This window comes from Carica papaya, chromosome 8 (genome assembly GCF_054855325.1).
Source record: "Carica papaya isolate Zhongbai chromosome 8, ASM5485532v1, whole genome shotgun sequence".
Taxonomy (NCBI): domain Eukaryota; kingdom Viridiplantae; phylum Streptophyta; class Magnoliopsida; order Brassicales; family Caricaceae; genus Carica; species Carica papaya.
The window spans coordinates 14,484,220-14,500,558 of record NC_142316.1 but is presented as its reverse complement, the minus strand read 5'-3'; the positions used below and the strand labels follow the sequence as shown (position 1 = coordinate 14,500,558).

The following is a 16,339-nucleotide window of genomic DNA, read 5'->3' as shown; positions in this document are numbered from 1 at the left end:
AATGCTGGTTCATTCGCAAAGGTGAGTCATGGTGCCGGGGCATTTTACTTTATATTAGAACGAGAATGAGAGATGCAGAGTGCACCCGCAAGGAAACAAATGACGGGAGGGGGGATGGAAGGAGAAAACGTGTTTGTATTTACAGCGCAGAATGAAACATGAGCGATCATACTAGAACTAATGCAACGGATTCTATCAAAACTCCAGAAGTTATGGGTGCTTGGGCGAGAGTAGTACTAGGATGGGTGACCTCTTGCGAAGTCCTTATATTTCACCCATTTTCTTGGGAAGTGCTTGTGTTGCACCCATTTTTTTGCAGATGATTCTTTCGAAGTTACGCGCGACTTGAATTATGGTCCGCAAGTTTATTCGCAAATATGAGTCACGGCGCCGTTGCATTTTACTTGATATTTGAATGAGAACGGGAGGTGCAGTGTGCACGCACAAGAAAACAAATGACGGGAGGGTGAATAGAGGAGAAGGAGTGTATGTATTTGCAGCGCAAAATCAAACAGGTGCGATCATACTATCACAAAAGCACCGGATCCCATCAGAACTCCGTAGTTAAACATGCTTGGGCGAGAGTAGTACTCGGATGGGTGACCTCCTGGGAAGTCCTCGTGTTGCTCTCATTTTTTTTCAGATCGGTCTTTCGACGTTACACGCGAATGGAATTATGAACCGTTGGTTCATTCGCAATGGTGAGTCATGATGCCGGGGCATTTTACTTGATATTAGAACGAGAAGGAGAGATGCAGAGTGCACGCACAAGGAAACAAATGACGAGAGGGGGGATGGAAGGAGAAAGAGTGTATGTATTTGCAACGCAGAATGAAACGTGAGTGATGATATCAGCACTAATGCAACGGATTCTATAAGAACTCCGTAAGTTAAGGGTGCTTGGGCGAGAGTAGTACTAGAATGGTTGACCTCCTGTGAAGTCCTTATATTTCACCCATTTTCTTGGGAAGTTCTCGTGTTGCACCCATATTTTTAAAGATGATTCTTTCGACGTTGCACGCGACTTGAATTATGGTCCACAGGTTTATTCGCAAATGTGAGTCACGGCACCGTGGCATTTTACTTGATATTTGAACGAGAACAGGAGGTGCAGTGCGCACGCACAAGGAAACAAATGACGGGAGGGGGAAGATAGGAGAAGGAGTGTATGTATTTGCAGCGCAAAATTAAATAGGTGTGATCATATTAGCACTAATGCACCGGATCCCATCAGAACTCCGTAGTTAATTATGCTTGGGCGAGAGTAGTACTCGGATGGATGATCTCCTAGGAAGTCCTCGTGTCGTACAAATTTTTTTTCAGACGGGTCGTTCGACGTTACGCGCGACTGGAACTTTGGTCCGCTGGTTTATACTCAAATGTGAGTCAAGAAGCAGGGGCATTTTAATCGATATTAGAACGAGAAGGAGAGGTGCAGTGTGAACGCACAAGGAAACAAATGATGGGAGGGGGGAGGGAAGGAGAAGGAGTGTATGTATTTTCAGCTCGAAATGAAACACGTGCGATCATACCAGCACAAATGCACCGGATCTTATCAGAACTCCACAGTTAAGTGTGCTTTGGCGAAAGTAGTACAAGGATGGGTTACCTCCTGGGAAGTTCTCGTGTTGCACCCTTTTTTTTTTCAGATGGGCCGTTCGATGTTACGTTCGACTGGAACTATGGTCCGCTGGTTTATACGCAAATGTGAGTCAAGCCGCAAGGGTATTTTAATTGATATTTAAACGAGAAGGAGAGGTGAAGTGTGAACGCACCAGGAAACAAATAATGGGACAGGGAAGAAAGGATAAGGAGTGTATGTATTTGCAGCGCAAAATGAAACAGGTGCGATCGTACCAGCACTAATGCACCAGATCCCAACAGAACTCCGCAGTTAAGTGTGCTTGGGCGAGAGTAGTACTCGGATGTGTGACCTCCTGGGAAGTCCTCGTGATGCACCCATTTTTTTTCGAATGGGTCATTCGACGTTACGCGCGAATGGAATTATGAACCGCTAGTTCATTCCCAAAGGTGAGTCACGGTGCCAGGACATTTTACTTGATATTAGAACGAGAAGGAGAGGTGCAGTGTGAATGCACAAGGAAACAAATGACGGGAGGGGGGAGGGAAGGAGAAGGTGTATATGTATTTGCAGCGCAAAATTAATCAAGTGCGATCATACCAGCACTAATGCACCGGATCCCATCAGAACTCTGTAGTTAAATGTGCTTGGGGGAGAATATTACTCGGATGGGTGACCTCCTGGGAAGTCCTCGTGTTGCACCCATTTTTTTTCGGATGGGTTGTTCGACATTACGCGCGAATGGAATTATGAATTGCTGGTTCATTCGCAAAGGTGAGTCACGTTGCCGTCGCATTTTTCTTGATATTAGAAGGAGAAGGAGAGATGCAGAGTGCACGCACAAGGAAACTAATGACGGGAGGGGTGATGGAAGGAGAAAGAGTGTATGTATTTACAGCGCAGAATGAAACATGAGCGATCATACAAGCACTAATGCAATGGATTCTATTAGAACTCCGTAAGTCAAGGGTGCTTGGGCGAGAGTCTAGGATGGGAGACCTCCTGCGAAGTCCTTATATTTCGCCCATTTTCATGGGAAGTTCTCGTGTTGCACCCATCTTTTTACAGATAATTCTTTTGACATTACGCGCGACTTGAATTATGGTCCGCAGATTTATTCGCAAATGTGAGTCATAGCGCCGTGGCATTTTACTTTATATTTGAACGAGAACGAGAGGTGTAGTGCGTACGCACAAGTAAACAAATGACGAGAGGGGGAAGAAAGCAGAAGGAATGTATCTATTTGCAGCGCAAAAATAAACAGGTGTGATCATACAAGCATTAATGCACCGGATCACATCAGAACTCCACAGTTAAGTGTGCTTGGGCGAGAGTAGTACTCGTATGGGTGAGCTCCTGGGAAGTCCTCGTGGCGCACCAATTTTTTTTCAGACGGGTCGTTCGACGTTAAGCGCGACTGGAACTATGGTCCGCTTGTTTATAAGCAAAAGTGAGCCAAGATGCAGGAGCATTTTAATCGATATTAGAACGAGAATAAGAGGTTCAGTGTGAACCCACAAGGAAACAAATAATGGGAGGTGGGAGGGAAGGAGAAGGAGTGTATGTATTTTCAGCACGAAATGAAACAGGTGCGATCATACCAGCAAAAATGCACCGGATCCCATCAGAACACCGCAGTTAAGTGTGCTTTGGCGAAAGTAGTACAATGATGGGTTACCTCCTGGGAAGTTCTCGTGTTGCACCTTTTTTTTTTCAGATAGGTCGTTCGACGTTACGCGCGACTGGAACTATGGTCAGCTTGTTTATACGCAAATGTGAGTCATGACACAGGGGCATTTTAATTGATATTTGAACGAAAAGAAGAGGTGAAGTGTGAACGCACCAGGAAACAAATGACGGGAGGGGGAAGAAAGGAGAAGGAGTGTATGTATTTGCAGCGCGAAATGAAACACGTGCGATCATACCATCACTAATGCACTGGTTCCCATCAAATTTCTGCAGTTAAGTGTGCCTGGGCGAGAGTAGCACTCGGATGGGTCGTTCGACGTTACGCGCGAATGGAATTATGAACCGCTGGTTCATTCGCAAAGGTGAGTCATGGAGCCGGGGCATTTTACTTGATATTAGAACGAGAAAGAGAGATGTAGAGTGCACGCACAAGGAAGCAAATGACGGGAGGGGGGATGGAAGGAGAAAGAGTGTATGTATTTGCAGCGCAGAATGAAACATGAGCGATCATACCTGCACTAATGCAACGGATTCTATCAGAACTCCGCACTTAACTGTGCTTGGGCAAGAGCAGTACTCGGATGGGTGACCTCCTGGGATGTCCTTGTGTTGCGCCCGTATTTTTTTGGAGGGGACGTTCGACGTTACGCGCGAAAGGAATTATGAATCGCTAGTTCTTTCGCAAAGGTGAGTGACAGTGCTGGGGCATTTTACTTAATATTAGAACGAGAAGGAGAGATGCAAAGTGCAAATACAAGGAAACAAATGACAGGAGGGGGGATGGAACGAGAAAGAGTGTATGTATTTGCAGCGCAGAATGAAACATGAGCGATCATACAAGCACTAATGCAACAGATTCTATAAGAACTCTGCAGTTAAGGGTTCTTGGGCGAGAGTAGTACTAGGATGGGTGACCTCCTGGGAAGTCTTTGTGTCCCACCATTTTTTTTTCAGACGAGTCGTTCGACGTTACGCGCAACTGGAATTATGGTCCGCTGGTTTATAGGCAAATGTGAGTCAAGAAGCAGGGGCATTTTAATTGATATTAGAGCGAGAAGGAGTGGTGCAGTGTGAACGCACAGTGAAATAAATGATGGGAGGGGGGAGGGAAGGAGAATGAGTGTATGTATTTTCAGCGCGAAATAAAATAGGTGCGATCATACCAGCACAAATGCACTGGATCCCATCAGAACTACGCAGTTAAGTATTTTTTGGCGAAAGTAGTACATGGATGGGTTACCTCTTGGGAAGTTCTGGTGTTGCACCCATTTTTTTTTAGATGGGTCGTTCGACGTTACACGCGACTGGAACTATGGTCCGCTTTTTTATACGCAAATGTGAGTCAAGACGCAGGGGCATTTTAATTGATATTAGATCGAGAAGGAGAGGTGATGTGTGAACGCACCAGAAAATAAATGACAGGAAGGGAAAGAAAGGAGAAGGAGAAGGAGTGTATATATTTGCTGCGCGAAATGAAACAGGTGCGATCATACCAACACTAATGAACCGGATCCCATCAGAACTCCGTAGTGTCTTTGGGCGAGGGTAGTACTCGGATGGGAGACCTACTGGGAAGTCCTCGTGTTGCACCCATTTTTTTTATATGGGTCGTTCGACGTTACGCACGAATAGAATTATGTACCGCTGGTTCATTCGCAAAGGTGAGTCACGGTGCCGGGGCATTTTCTTTGATAATAGAACGAGAAGGAGTGATGCAGAGTGGATGCACAAGGAAACAAATGACGGGAGGGGTGATGGAAGGAGAAAGAGTGTATGTATTTGCAGCGCAGAATGAAACATGAGCGATCATAGCAGAACTTATGCAACGAAATCTATCAAAACTCCACAAGTTAAGGGTGCTTGGGCGAGAGTAGTACTAGGATGGGTGACCTCCTATGAAGTCCTTATATTCCACCCATTTTCTTGGGAAGTTTTCGTGTTGCACCCATTTTTTTGCAGATGATTCTTTTGACGTTGCACGCGACTTGAATTATGGTCTGAAGGTTTATTCGCAAATGTAAGTTACGGGGCCGTGGCATTTTACTTGATATTTGAACGAGAACGGGAGGTGCAGTGCGCACGCACAAGGAAACAGATGATGGGAGGGGGAAGAAAGGAGAAGGAGTGTATGTATTTACAGCACAAAATTAAACAGGTGCGATCATACCAATACTAAAGCACCGGATCCCATCAGAACTCCGCAATTAAGTGTGCTTGGGCGAGAGTAGTACTCGGATGGGTGACCTCCTGGGAAGGCCTTGTGTTGCACCCATTTTTTTTCGGATGGGTCGTTCAACGTTACGAGCGAATTGAATTATCAACCGCTGGTTCATTTGCAAAGGTGAGTCATGGTGACGGGGCATTTTACTTGATATTAGAACGAGAAGGAGAGATGCAGAGTGCACGCAGAAGGAAACAAATGACGGGAGGGGGGATGGAAGGAGAAAGAGTGTATGTATTTGCAGCGCAGAATGAAACATGAGCGATTATACCAGCACTAATGCAACGGATTCTATCATAACTCCGCAGTTATTGGTGCTTGGACGAGAGTAGTACTAGGATGGGTGACCTCCTGCGAAGTCCTTATATTTCACCCATTTTCTTGAGAAGTTTTCGTGTTGCACCCATTTTTTTGCAGATGATTCTTTCGACGTTGCACGCGACTTGAATTATGGTTCGAAGGTTTATTCGCAAATGTAAGTCACGGTGCCATGGCATTTTACTTGATATTTGAACGAGAACGGGAGGTGCAGTGTGCACGCACAAGGAAACAAATGATGGGAGGGGGAAGAAAGGAGGAGTGTATGTATTTACAGCGCAAAATTAAACAGGTGCGATCATACCATCACAAAAGCACCGGATCCCATCAGAACTCCGCAATTAAGTGTGTTTGGGAGAGAGTAGTACTCGGATGGGTGACCTCCTGGGAAGGCCTCGTGTTGCACCCATTTTTTTTCGGATGGGTCATTCGACGTTACGAGCGAATGGAATTTTGAACCGCTGGTTCATTCGCAAAGGTGAGTCACGGTGACAGGGTATTTTACTTGATATTAGAACGAGAAGAAGAGATGCAGAGTGCACGCAGAAGGAAACAAATGACGGGAGGAGGGATGGAAGGAGAAAGAGTGTATGTATTTGCAACGCAGAATGAAACATGAGCGATCATACCAGCACTAATGCAACGGATTCTATTAGAACTCCGCAAGTTAAGGGTGCTTGGGCGACAGTAGTACTAGGATGGGTGACCCCCTGCGAAGTCCTTATATTTAACCCAATTTCTTGGGAAGTCCTCGTATTGCACCCAGTTTTTTGCAGATGATTCTTTCGACGTTACGCGTGACTTTAGTTATGGTCCACATGTTTATTCGCAAATGTTAGTCACGGCACCGTGGCATTTTACTTGATATTTGTACAAGAACGGGAGGTGCAGTGCAATCGCACAAGGAAACAAATGACAGGAGGGGGAAGAAAGGAGAAGGAGTGTATGTATTTGCAGCGCGAAATTAAACAGGTGCGATCATACCAGCACTAATGCACCGGATCCCATCAGAACTCTGCAGTTAAGTGTGCTTGGGCGAGAGTAGTACTCGTATGGGTGACCTCTTGGGAAGTCCTCGTATTGCACCAATTTTTTTTCAGACGGGTCGTTCGACGTAACGCGTGACTAGAACTTCGGTCTACTGGTTTATTCGCAAATGTGAGTCAAGAAGCAGAGGCAGTTTAATCAATATTAGAACGAGAAGGAGAGGTGCAGTGTGAACGCACAAGAAAACAAATGATTGGAGGCGGGAGGGAAGGAGAAGGAGTGTATATATTTTCGGCACGAAATGAAATAGGTCTGATTATACCAGCACAAATGCACCGGATCCCATCAGAACTCCGCAGTTAAGTGTCTTTTGTCGAAAGTATTACAAGGATGGGTTACCTCCTGGGAAATTCTCGTGTTGCACCCATTTTTTTTTTTCAGATGGGTCGTTCGACGTTACGCGCGACTGGAACTATGGTCCGCTGGTTTATACGCAAATGTGAGTCAAGACGCAGGGGCATTTTAATTAATATTAGAACAAGAAGGAGAGGTGAAGTGTGAACGCACCAGGAAACAAATGACGGGAGAGGGAAGAAAGGAGAAGGAGTGTATGCATTTGCAGCGCGAAATTAAACAGGTGCGATCATACCAGCACTAATGCACCGGATCCCATCAGAACTCCGCACTTAAGTGTGGTTGGGCAAGAGCAGTACTCGGATGGGTGACCTCCTGGGATGTCCTTGTGTTGCGCCCGTATTTTTTTGGAGGGGACGTTAGACGTTACGCGCGAAAGGAATTATTAATGGCTAGTTCTTTCGCAAAGGTGAGTGACGGTGCTGGGGCATTTTACTTAATATTAGAACGAGAAGGAGAGATGCAGAGTGCAAACACAAGGAAACAAATGACAGGAGGGGGGATGGAACGAGAAAGAGTGTATGTATTTGCAGCGCAGAATGAAACATGAGCGATCATACAAGGAAACAAATGACAGGAGGGGGGATGGAACGAGAAAGAGTGTATGTATTTGCAGCGCAGAATGAAACATGAGCGATCATACAAGCACTAATGCAACGGATTCTATAAGAACTCCGCAGTTAAGGGTTCTTGGGCGAGAGTAGTACTAGGATGGGTGACCTCCTGCGAAGTCCTTATATTTCACCTATTTTCTTTGGAAGTCCTCGTGTTGCACCCATTTTTTTGTAGATGATTCTTTCGACGTTACGCGCGACTTGAATTATAGTGCGCAGGTTTCTTCGCAAATGTGAGTCACGGCGCCGTGGCATTTTACTTGATATTTGAACGAGAAAGGGAGGTGCAGTGCGCACGCACAAGGAAACATAATACGGGAGGGGAAAGAAAGGAGAAGGAGTGTATGTATTTGCAGCGTGAAATTAAACAGTTGCGATCATGCCAGCACTAATGCACCAGATCCCATCAAAACTCCGTAGTTAAGTGTGCTTGGGTGAGAGTAGTACTCGGATGGGGGACCTCTTGGGAATTTTTCGTGTCGGACCAATTTTTTTTCAGACAGGTCGTTCGACGTTACGCACGATTGGAACTATAGTCCACTGGTTTATACGCAAATGTGAGTCAAGAAGCAAAAGTTTTTTAATCGATATTAGAACGAGAAGAAGAGGGGCAGTGTGAACGCACAAGGAAACAAATGATGGGAGGGGGAGGGAAGGAGAAATAGTGTATGTATTTTCAGCACGAAATGAAACAGGTGCGATCATACTAGCACAAATGCACCGGATCCCATCAGAACTCCGTAGTTAAGTGTGCTTTGGCGAAAGTAGTACAAGGATGGGTTACCTCTTGGGAAGTTCTTGTGTTGCACCCATTTGTTTTTCAGATGGGTCATTCGACGTTACGCGCCACTGGAATTTTGGTCCGCTGGTTTATACGCAAATGTGAGTCAAGACGCAGGGGCATTTTAATTGATATTAGAACGAGAAGGAGAGGTGAAGTATGAACGCACCAGGAAACAAATGACGGGAGGGGGAAGAAATGAGAAGGAGTGCATGTATTTGCACCGCAAAATGAAACATAAGCGATCGTACCAGCACTAATGCATCGGATCCCATCAGAACTCCGTAGTTAGGTGTGCTTGGGCAAGAGTAGAACTCGGATGGGTGACTTCCTGGGAAGTCCTCGTGTTGCACCCGTTTTTTTTCGGATGGATCGCTCTACGTTACGCGCGAATGGAATTATTAACTGCTGGTTCATTCGCAAAAGTGAGTCACGGTGCTGAGGCATTTTACTTGATATTAGAACGAGAAGGAGAGATGCAGAGTGCACGCACAAGGAAACAAATGACGGGAAGGGGGATGGAGGGAGAAAGAGTGTATGTATTTGCAGCACAGAATTAAACATGAGCGATCATACCAGCACTAATGCAACGGATTCTATCAGAACTCCGCAAGTTATAGGTGCTTGGGTGAGAGTAGTACTTGGATGGGTGAGCTCCTACGAAATCCTTATATTTCACCCATTTTATTGGGAAGTCCTCGTGTTGCACCCATTTTTTTGCAGATGATTCTTTCGACGTTACGCGCGACTTGAATTATGATCCGTAGGTTTATTCGCAAATGTGAGTCACGGCGCCGTGGCATTTTACTTGATATTAGAACGAGAACGGGAGGTGCAGTGAGCACGCACAAAGAAACAAATGACGGGAGGGGGAAAAAAGGTGAAGGAGTTTATTTTTTTACAGCGAGAAATTAAATAGGTGGTATCATACCAGCACTAATGCACCGGATCCCATCAGAACTCCGCAGTTAAGTGTGCTTGGGCGAGAGTAGTACTCGAATGGGTGACCACCTGGGAAGTCCTCGTGTCGCACCAATTTTTTTTCAGACGGGTCGTTCGACGTTACGCACGACTGGAACTATGGTCCGCTGGTTTATACGCAAATGTGAGTTAAGAAGCAGGGGCATTTTAATCGATATTAGAACGAGGAGGAGAGGTGAAGTGTGAACGCACCAGGAAACAAATTACGGGAGGGGGAAGAAAGGAGAAGGAGTATATGTATTTGCAGCACAAAATAAAACAGATGCGATCATACCAGCACTAATGCACCGTATCCCATCAGAGCTCCCTAGTTAAGTGTGCTTGGGCGAGAGTAGTACTCGGATGGGTGACCTCCTGGGAAGTCCTTGTGTTGCACCCATTTTTTTTCGGATGGGTCCTTCGATGTTACGCGCGAATTGAATTATGAACCGCTAGTTCATTCGTAAAGGTGAGTCACGGTGTCGAGGCATTTTACTTGATATTAGAACGAGAAGGAGAGATGCAGAGTGCACGCACAAGGAAACAAATGATGGGAGGGGGGATAGAGGGAGAAAGAGTGTATGTATTTGCAGCACAGAATGAAACATGAGGGATCATACCAGCACTAATGCAACGGATTCTATCAGGACTCTGCAAGTTATGGCTGCTTGGGTGAGAGTAGTACTTGGATGGGTGAGCTCCTGCGAAGTCCTTATATTTCACCCATTTTCTTGGGAAGTCCTCGTGTTGCACTCATTTTTTTGCAGATGATTCTTTCGACGTTACGCGCCACTTGAACTATGGTCCGTAAGTTTATTCGCAAATGTGAGTCACGGCGCCGTGACATTTTACTTGATATTAGAGCCAGAACGGGTGGTGTAGTGCGCACGCACAAAGAAACAAATGACGGGAGGGGGATGAAAGGAGAAGGAGTTTATGTATTTGCAGCGCCAAATTAAATAGTTGTGATCATACTAGCACTAATGCACCAGATCCCATCAGAACTCCGCAATTAAGTGTGCTTGGGCGAGAGTAGTACTCGGATGGGTGACCTCTTGGGAAGTCCCCGTGTCGCACAAATTTTTTTTCAGACAGGTCGTTCGACATTACACGCGACTGAAACTATGATCCGCTGGTTTATACGCAAATGTAAGTCAAGAAGCAGGGGCATTTTAATCGATATTAGAACGAGAATGAGAGGTGCAGTGTGAACGCACAAGGAAACAAATGATGGGAGGGGGGAGGGAAGGAGAAGGAGTGTATGTATTTTCAGCACCAAATGAAACAGGTGCGATCATACCAGCACAAATGCACCATATCCCATTAGTACTCCGCAGTTAAGTGTGCTTTGCAGAAAGTAGTACAAGGATGGGTTACCTCTTGGGAAGTTCTCGCGTTGCACCAATTTTTTTTTCAGATGGGTCGTTCGACGTTACCCGCGACTGGAACTATGGTCCGCTGGTTTATACACAAATGTGAGTCACGACGCAAGGGCATTTTAATCGATATTAGAACGAGAATGAGAGGTGCAGTGTGAACGCACAAGGAAACAAATGATGGAGAATGAGTGTATGTATTTTCAGCACGAAATGAAACAAGCGCGATCATACTTGCACAAATGCACCGGATCCCATCAGAACTCCACAATTAAGTGCGTTTTGGCGAAAGTAGTACAAGGATAGTATGTATTTGCAGCGTGAAATAAAATAGGTGCGATCATACTAGCACTTATGCACTGGATCCCATCAGAACTCCGCAGTTAAGTATGTTTGGGCGAGAGTAGTACTCGGATGGGTGACCTCCTGGGAAGTCCTCGTTTTGCACCCATATCTTTTCGGATGGGTCATTCGACGTTACGAGCTTATGGAATTATGAACCGTTGGTTCATTCGCAAAGGTGAGTCACGGTGCCGGGGTATTTTTCTTGATATTAGAACGAGAATGAGAGATGCAGAGTGCACGCATAAGGAAACAAATGATGGGAGGGGGGATGGAAGGAGAAAGAGTGTATGTATTTGCAGCGTAGAATGAAACATGAGTGATCATACCAGCACTAATGCAACGTAATCTATCAAAACTTTGCAAGTTATGGCTGCTTGGGTGAGAGTAGTACTTGGATGGGTGAGCTCCTGCGAAGTCCTTATATTTCACCCATTTTCTTGGGAAGTCCTCGTGTTGCACTCATTTTTTTGCAGATGATTCTTTCGATGTTACGCGCCACTTGAACTATGGTCCGTAGGTTTATTCGCAAATGTGAGTCACGGCGCCGTGGCATTTTACTTGATATTAGAGCCAGAACGGGTGGTGTAGTGCGCACGCACAAAGAAACAAATGACGGGAGGGGGATGAAAAGAGAAGGAGTTTATGTATTTGCAGCGCCAAATTAAATAGGTACGATCATACTAGCACTAATGCACCGGATCCCAACAGAACTCCGCAATTAAGTGTGCTTGGGCGAGAGTAGTACTCGGATGGGTGACCTCCTGGGAAGTCCCCGTGTCGCACAAATTTTTTTTCAGACAGGTCGTTCGACGTTACACGCGACTGGAACTATGATCTGCTAGTTTATATGCAAATGTGAGTCAAGAAGCAGGGGCATTTTAATCGATATTAGAACGAGAATGAGAGGTGCAGTGTGAACGCACAAGGAAACAAATGATGGGAGGGGGGAGGGAAGGATAAGGAGTGTATGTATTTTCAGCACCAAATGAAATAGGTGCGATCATACCAGCACAAATGCACCAGATCCCATTAGTACTCCGCAGTTAAGTGTGCTTTGCAGAAAGTAGTACAAGGATGGGTTACCTCCTGGGAAGTTCTCGCGTTGCACCCATTTTTTTTTCAGATGGGTCGTTCGACGTTACCCGCGACTGAAACTATGGTCCGCTGGTTTATACATAAATGTGAGTCAAGACGCAAGGGCATTTTAATTGATATTAGAACGAGAATGAGAGGTGAAGTCTGAACGCACCATGAAACAAATGACGGGAGGGGAAAGAAAGGAGAAGGAGTGTATGTATTTGCAGCGCGAAATTAAGTGTGATTGGGCGAGAATAGTACTCGGTTGGGTGACCTCCTGGGAAGTCCTCGTGTCGCACCTATTTTTTTTCGGATGGGTCGTTTGACGTTACGCGCGAATGGAATTATGAACCGCTGGTTCATTCGCAATAGTGAGTCAAGGTGCCGGGGCATTTTACTTGATATTAGAACGAGAAGGAGAGATGCAGAGTGCATGCACAAGGAAACAAATGACGAGAGGGGGCATGGAAGGAGAAAGAGTGTGTGTATTTGCAGCGCAGAATGAAACATGAGCGATCATACCAGCACTAATGCAACAGGTTCTATCAGAACTCCGCAGGTAAGGGTGCTTGGGCGAGAGTAGTACTAGGATGGGTTACCTCATGCGAAGTCCTTATATTTCACCCATTTTCTTGGGAAGTCGTTCGACGTTACGCGGGATTGAAACTATGGTTCGTTGGTTTATACGCAAATGTGAGTCAAGAGGTAGGGGCATTTTAATTGATATTAGAACGAGAAGGAGATGTGAAGTGTGAACGCACCAGGAAACAAATGACGGGAGTGCGAAGAAAGGAGAAGGAGTGTATGTATTTGCAGCGCGAAATTAAACAGTTGCTATCATACCAGCACTAATACACCGGATCCCATCAGAACTCCATAGTTAAGTGTGCTTGGGCGAGAGTATTTTTCGGATGGGTGACCTCCTGGAAAGTCCTCGTGTCGCACCAATTTTATTTCAGACGGGTCGATCGACGTTACGCACGACTGGAACTATGATCTGCTATTTATAGGCAAATGTGAGTCAAGAAGCAGGAGCATTTTAATCGATATTAGAACCAGAAGGAGAGGTGCAGTGTGAACGCACAAGGAAACAAATGATGGGAGGGGAGAGGAAAGGAGGAGTGTATGTATTTTCAGCACGAAATGAAACAGGTGGGATCACACCAGCACAAATGCACTGGATCCCATCATAACTCCGCAATTAATTGTGCTTTGGCGAAAGTAGTACAAGGATGGGTTACCTCCTGGGAAGTTCTTGTGTTGCACCCATTTTTTTTTTCAGATGGGTTGTTCGACGTTACACGCGACTGGAACTATGGTCCGCTGGTTTATACGCAAATGTGAGTGAAGACGTAGGGGCATTTTAATTGATATTAGAACGAGAATGAGAGGTGATGTGTAAACGCACTAGGAAACAAATGACGGGAGGGGGAAGAAAGGAGAAGGAGTGTATTTATTTGCAGTGCGAAATGAAACAGGTGCGATCATACCAGCACTAATGCACCAGATTCAATCAGAACTCCGCAGTTAAGTGTGTTTGGGAGAGAGTAGTACTCGGATGGGTGACCTCCTCGGAAGTCCTCGTATTGCACCCATTTTTTTTCGGATGGGTCGTTCGACGTTACGCGCGAATGGAATTATGAACCGCTAGTTCGATCGCAAAGGTGAGTCACGGTGCCGGGGCATTTTACTTGATATTAGAACGAGAAGGAGAGATGCAGAGTGCACTCACAAGGAAACAAATGACGGGAGGGGGGATGGAAGGAGAAATAGTGTATGTATTTGCAGCACAGAATGAAACATGAGCGATCATACCAGCACTAATGCAACGGTTTCTATCAGAACTCCGCAAGTTAAGGGTACTTGGGCGAGAGTAGTACTAGGATGGGTCACCTCCTTCGAAGTCCTTATATTTCACCCATTTTCTTGGGAAGTCCTCGTGTTGCACCCATTTTTTTGTAGATGATTCTTTCGATGTTACGCGCGACTTGAATTATGGTCCGCAGGTTTATTCGCAAATGTGAGTCACGGCGCCGTGGCATTTTACTTTATATTAGAACGAGAACGCGAGGTGAAGTGCGCATGCACAGGGAAACAAATGACAGGAGGGGGAAGAAAGGAGAAGGAGTGTATGTATTTGTAGCGCAAAATTAATCAGGTGTGATCATACCAGCACTAATGCACTGGATCCCATTAGAACTCCGCAGTTAAGCGTGTTTGGGTGAGAGTAGTATAAGGATGAGTTACCTCGTGGGAAGTTCTCGTGTTGCACCCTTTTTTTTTTCAGATGGGTCGTTCGATATTATGCGCAACTGGAACTATGGTCCTCTGGTTCATACGCAAATGTGAGTCAAGACGCAGGGGCATTTTTACTGATATTAGAACTAGAAGGATAGGTGAAGTGTGAACGCACCAGGAAACAAATGACGGGAGGGGGAAGAAAGGAGAAGGAGTGTATTTATTTGTAGCGCAAAATGAAACAGGTAAGATTAGACCAGCACTAATGCACCGGATCACATCAGAACTTTACAGTTAAGTGTGCTTGGGCGAGAGTAGTACTGGATGGGTGACCTCCTCGGAAGTCCTCGTGTTGCACCCATTTTTTTTCGGATGGGTCGTTCGACCTTACGCGCGAATGGAATTATGAACCGCTGGTTCATTTGTAAAGGTGAGTCACGGTGCCGGGGCTTTTTACTTGATATTTGAACGAGAAGGAGAGATGCAGAGTGCACGCACAAGAAAACAAATGACGAGAGGGGGGATGGAAGGAGAAAGAGTCTATGTATTTGCACTGCAGAATGAAGCATGAGCAATCATACCGGAACTAATGCAACGGATTCTATCACAACTCCGCAGTTAAGGGTGCTTGGGCGAGAGTTGTACTAGGATGGGTGACCTCCTGCGAAGTCCTTATATTTCACCCATTTTATTGGGGAGTCCTCGTGTTGCACCCATTTTTTTGCAGATGATTCTTTCGACGTTACGCGCGACTAGAATTATAATCTGCAGGTTTATTTGCAAATGTGAGTCACGGCGCCGTGACATTTTATTTGATATTAGAACGAGAACGGGAGGTGCAGTGCGCACGCACAAGGAAACAAATGACTGGAGGGGGAAGAAAGGAGAATGAATGTATGTATTTGCAGCACGAAATTAAACAGGTGCGATCATACCAGCACTAATGCTCCGGATATCATCAGAACTCCGCAGTTAAGTGTGCTTGGGCGAGAGTAGTTCTTGGATGGGTGACCTCCTTTGAAGTCCTTGTGTCGTACTAATTTTTTTCAGACGTGTCGTTTGACGTTATGCGCGACTGGAACTATGGTCAGCTGGTTTATACGCAAATGTGAGTCAAGAGGCAGGGGCATTTTAATCGATATTAGAACGAGAAGGAGAGGTGTAGTGTGAACGCACAAGGAAACAAATGATGGAAGGGGGGAGGGAAGGAGAATGAGTGTATATATTTTCAGCACAAAATGAAACAGGTGCGATCATACCAGCAAAATGCACCAGATCCCATCAGTACTCCGCAGTTAAGTGTGCTTTGGCGAAAGTAGTACAAGGATGGGTTACCTCTTGGAAAGTTCTCGTGTTGCACCAATTTCTTTTTCAGATGGGTCGTTCAACGTTACGCGCGACTGGAACTATGGTCCGCTGGTTTATACGCAAATGTGAGTCAAGAAGCAGGAGCATTTTAATCGATATTAGAATGAGAAAGAGAGGTGCAGTGGGAACGCACATAGAAAAAAATGATGGGAGGGGGGAGGGAAGGAGAAGGAGTGTATGCATTTTCAGCACGGAATGAAATAGGTGCGATCATACCAGCACAAATGCACTGGATCCCATCAGAACTCTGCAGTTAAGTGTACTTTAGCGAAAGTAGTACAAGAATGGGTTACCTCCTAGGAAGTTATCGTGTTGCACCCATTTTTTTTCAGAACGTTCGTTCGATGTTACGCGCGACTGGAACTACGG

General features: G+C 45.6%; 1 non-coding gene and 25 pseudogenes across 1 annotated transcript; all 26 read left to right on the top strand.

Annotated features, from left to right (window-relative positions):
* Positions 1 to 513: 513 nt before the first annotated feature.
* Positions 514 to 632, top strand: LOC148242175 (5S ribosomal RNA; annotated as a pseudogene).
* Positions 633 to 1,193: 561 nt separating this feature from the next.
* LOC148242174 (5S ribosomal RNA) lies at positions 1,194 to 1,312 on the top strand (annotated as a pseudogene).
* A 206-nt stretch (positions 1,313 to 1,518) lies between these two features.
* On the top strand, positions 1,519 to 1,637 carry LOC148242173 (5S ribosomal RNA; annotated as a pseudogene).
* Positions 1,638 to 1,843: 206 nt separating this feature from the next.
* LOC148242172 (5S ribosomal RNA) lies at positions 1,844 to 1,962 on the top strand (annotated as a pseudogene).
* A 206-nt stretch (positions 1,963 to 2,168) lies between these two features.
* On the top strand, positions 2,169 to 2,287 carry LOC148242171 (5S ribosomal RNA; annotated as a pseudogene).
* A 557-nt stretch (positions 2,288 to 2,844) lies between these two features.
* LOC148242170 (5S ribosomal RNA) lies at positions 2,845 to 2,963 on the top strand (annotated as a pseudogene).
* A 206-nt stretch (positions 2,964 to 3,169) lies between these two features.
* Positions 3,170 to 3,288, top strand: LOC148242169 (5S ribosomal RNA; annotated as a pseudogene).
* A 1,462-nt stretch (positions 3,289 to 4,750) lies between these two features.
* Positions 4,751 to 4,864, top strand: LOC148242168 (5S ribosomal RNA; annotated as a pseudogene).
* A 560-nt stretch (positions 4,865 to 5,424) lies between these two features.
* LOC148242167 (5S ribosomal RNA) lies at positions 5,425 to 5,543 on the top strand (annotated as a pseudogene).
* Positions 5,544 to 6,100: 557 nt separating this feature from the next.
* Positions 6,101 to 6,219, top strand: LOC148242166 (5S ribosomal RNA; annotated as a pseudogene).
* A 561-nt stretch (positions 6,220 to 6,780) lies between these two features.
* LOC148242165 (5S ribosomal RNA) lies at positions 6,781 to 6,899 on the top strand. Its single transcript, XR_015815066.1, has one exon. It is a non-coding gene; the product is annotated as a 5S ribosomal RNA (ribosomal RNA).
* Positions 6,900 to 7,432: 533 nt separating this feature from the next.
* On the top strand, positions 7,433 to 7,551 carry LOC148242164 (5S ribosomal RNA; annotated as a pseudogene).
* A 643-nt stretch (positions 7,552 to 8,194) lies between these two features.
* LOC148242163 (5S ribosomal RNA) lies at positions 8,195 to 8,316 on the top strand (annotated as a pseudogene).
* Positions 8,317 to 8,518: 202 nt separating this feature from the next.
* LOC148242162 (5S ribosomal RNA) lies at positions 8,519 to 8,637 on the top strand (annotated as a pseudogene).
* An 886-nt stretch (positions 8,638 to 9,523) lies between these two features.
* Positions 9,524 to 9,642, top strand: LOC148242161 (5S ribosomal RNA; annotated as a pseudogene).
* Positions 9,643 to 9,847: 205 nt separating this feature from the next.
* Positions 9,848 to 9,966, top strand: LOC148242160 (5S ribosomal RNA; annotated as a pseudogene).
* A 561-nt stretch (positions 9,967 to 10,527) lies between these two features.
* LOC148242159 (5S ribosomal RNA) lies at positions 10,528 to 10,646 on the top strand (annotated as a pseudogene).
* Positions 10,647 to 10,852: 206 nt separating this feature from the next.
* Positions 10,853 to 10,971, top strand: LOC148242158 (5S ribosomal RNA; annotated as a pseudogene).
* Positions 10,972 to 11,274: 303 nt separating this feature from the next.
* Positions 11,275 to 11,393, top strand: LOC148242157 (5S ribosomal RNA; annotated as a pseudogene).
* A 561-nt stretch (positions 11,394 to 11,954) lies between these two features.
* Positions 11,955 to 12,073, top strand: LOC148242156 (5S ribosomal RNA; annotated as a pseudogene).
* Positions 12,074 to 12,279: 206 nt separating this feature from the next.
* LOC148242155 (5S ribosomal RNA) lies at positions 12,280 to 12,398 on the top strand (annotated as a pseudogene).
* Positions 12,399 to 13,193: 795 nt separating this feature from the next.
* On the top strand, positions 13,194 to 13,312 carry LOC148242154 (5S ribosomal RNA; annotated as a pseudogene).
* A 528-nt stretch (positions 13,313 to 13,840) lies between these two features.
* On the top strand, positions 13,841 to 13,959 carry LOC148242153 (5S ribosomal RNA; annotated as a pseudogene).
* Positions 13,960 to 14,520: 561 nt separating this feature from the next.
* Positions 14,521 to 14,639, top strand: LOC148242152 (5S ribosomal RNA; annotated as a pseudogene).
* Positions 14,640 to 15,523: 884 nt separating this feature from the next.
* Positions 15,524 to 15,642, top strand: LOC148242151 (5S ribosomal RNA; annotated as a pseudogene).
* A 530-nt stretch (positions 15,643 to 16,172) lies between these two features.
* On the top strand, positions 16,173 to 16,291 carry LOC148242150 (5S ribosomal RNA; annotated as a pseudogene).
* The last annotated feature ends 48 nt before the right edge of the window (positions 16,292 to 16,339 follow it).